Source organism: Poecilia reticulata, linkage group LG11, assembly GCF_000633615.1.
Source record: "Poecilia reticulata strain Guanapo linkage group LG11, Guppy_female_1.0+MT, whole genome shotgun sequence".
Lineage (NCBI taxonomy): Eukaryota > Metazoa > Chordata > Actinopteri > Cyprinodontiformes > Poeciliidae > Poecilia > Poecilia reticulata.
In genome coordinates, this window is record NC_024341.1 from 28111853 (window position 1) to 28114522 (window position 2670).

Here is a 2670-nt window from a genome sequence, read left to right on the forward strand (position 1 = left end):
TCACGCGAATATTAATTTACTGTAGCATTAACAATATCACATCTTACCCCCCCGGCCCCCCTGCTGCGCTGCCCTCCAAACACCCTTCAGCCTCTTCAGCTCTCCGCTAGCTGTTCACCGGAGCGGCCAACTCTGCAGCCGATCGGCTGAATGAAACCTCCAGACAAATGTCCGGCCGCAGCCGATGCGTCCTGCAGGCGGTCATAAATCCAGCCTCCCAGGACCCATAAAGTCCTCCCCTCTGAGGGGGAGGAAATGTTGCAGCAATCTGCATAATTCATGCAGCGCGTCGTTGAATGCGACTCCTAAAAATATTCACCTTCACCTGTCAAAGTCACAAAGACAGCTTGGTTTTCTCAAAACGCCGTTTTTTATTTTTTGTTAAAATACGTAAAACTGACTTTGTAAAGACAGACCGAGTAAAGTGACCTGTGTTTATTGTTACTACATGCTTTTATTTTGGTGACGTTCTTGTGAACGTCGCTATGGTAACGGAATGCAGTTCTACACGAAAATTATTTAAAAAAGAAAACGATGTTTGAACCCGGAACTGGAGTTTTTATTGGAGTGAGGTTAAGGTTTATCGTTTATTTTGATAGAATTCTTGTAAGAGTTTTGATTTATCGTCACGATAAATTCCAATTATTGACGTTTAACCCGAATACCGTCCTGCCCTCTGTTACCATAGCGACGCTCGATGAAACCGCCAATCGCTCATTGTTGGCGTTGGTGGTTTTTACCATTTACTCCACTGTCTGTTTCATGAAAGCTTAAATTAATACAGATTAATTTGACAACGCAGCGAGTCGCAGGCTGCGGCCCTGATGACGCAGTGTTTGTGTTTATGGGGCTTTGATTGCTGTGGCACAGAAAACATTTAATAGGTTTCATTGTCATCACAATATTACCACAAAATGTTGTGATGAACTTTGAGTGTTTACGCTTCCCATCAGTTTTAATGTTTTTCCCTCATCAGTAAAAAAACCTGGAGCTGCTTTGACTTTAATGTAGACGAGTGAAAAACAGCTTTTTATAAGTAATGAGAACATGAAGCATAAAAATATTACACAACATTAATGTTCGTTTTCCATCCTTATTTGTCATTGTAATAACTTATTTCAGTTATTCGGTGCGATTCCACGTACAGCCGCTAGGGGCTCCTGTCGCACTGGAGAGAAGTTTGGTAACAGAAGAAGAATCAACCTTCCTGTTAGCTGCCGATGGAAGGTCACCGTGTGTCTCATCTTTTCTGTATCAGGTCAGTAAAATGTATTTAGATACATAAATAATATTTACCTTTAAGACTTGAACATGTCACTGAATCGAGAGTCAACTAGTGACGTTGTGATGTTTCTGATCAGTATTGTGTAGAAAACAGGACATATTTCTGGAGGCTAATTAATGCTAATGCTAGCTAATGTGTGTTGAGCTAGCTGAGCAACAGCTGAAGGATTTCTGAATTTACTTTGAAACGGTTCTCACACGTGACGTTTTAGTCTCTTTATTTGTAAAACGGACATTTATTTGTGGGTTATTGTAAAAACCAGAGAAACCATATTGTTGCGACATCCGGTGAGAAAGTACTGGCTGCCTGTGTGTGAACCTCAGTAAACAGACGCAGCTTAAAGCTCTTTGTTCAGCCTTGTTGCTGAAAATGTGCTATATAAATAAAGTTACCTTTAAATTTTAAAGGAGCATTACGCCTTTTTTCAGATTCGTAGCCACATTTTTTTTGTGTAAGAGATAAAATAGTGTTATTGTGTGAAAACTAAAGATACAGTTAAAAGCTAAAATGTGCTATGAAATGGCCCTATGTGCCTGGAAAATGCAGAATACTGCCCCTTTAATATGAGATGGCATAATGCATGTATTAATTATTAGAGAACCGACCACAGCAGATGGAAATGGAGCAAATGTTGAAGTTCTGGTTCTGGACAGAGCACCGGACCGTCACCTGTAGGACTCGTCTCAACCTGCAGAAAGCAAACAGGAAGTCGTGGCGTCATGAGAGGTGAGCAGAGACAGAAGCTGCTTCTGATTCGTCTTCCAATCAGATGATGTCTGAGTAAACGTCCAATTAATCTTCTGATGGAATATTTATGAGACGGCGCTCTGCTTAAAATCCCTCTCATCCTGAGCCCTGAGGAGGTGTGTGTGTGTGTGTGTGTGTGTGTGTGTGTGTGTGTGTGTGTGTGTGTGTGTGTGTGTGTGTGTGTGTGTGTGTGTGACCTACAGGAAGCTCTCACTGAGGGAATCGATCAGAACAGATCAAGATTCAGTCTGATGATGTTTAAATTAAGTCTTTAAGCTCCAGGAAGTTTTGATCTCCTGCAGACAGACGCAGATCCTGAAGCTGGAACGTCTCTGAAAAGTAAGTACACCCCTATGCACTCAGTTCCTAGTTGGGCCTCCTGGTGAGTTACTGCGTCAGTGCAGTGTGTGACGGAGGCTATCGGCCAGTGGCGCTGCTTAGGTTGCTCTGATATCTACCAGATAGCTACAGGTAGCTACAGTTAGCTATGGTTATTTGTGGTTAGCAACAGATAGCTACAGCTAGCTACGGTTATTTGTGGTTAGCTACAGTTAGCTATTGTTATTTGTGGTTAGCTACAGTTAGCTACAGTTAGCTACAGATAGCTATGGTTATTTGTGGTTAGCTACAGTTAGCTA

At 41.9% G+C, this 2670-nt stretch overlaps 1 long non-coding RNA gene across 1 annotated transcript in view; it reads left to right on the forward strand.

Annotated features, from left to right (window-relative positions):
• The first annotated feature begins 1903 nt into the window (after positions 1-1903).
• The window catches only part of LOC108166719 (uncharacterized), a 9174-nt gene continuing 8407 nt past the window's right edge, over positions 1904-2670 (forward strand). Inside the window, exons 1-2 of the long non-coding RNA XR_001777070.1 lie at positions 1904-2011; positions 2236-2371. This is a non-coding gene — a long non-coding RNA (uncharacterized LOC108166719). The remainder of the gene's footprint in view (positions 2012-2235; positions 2372-2670) is intronic.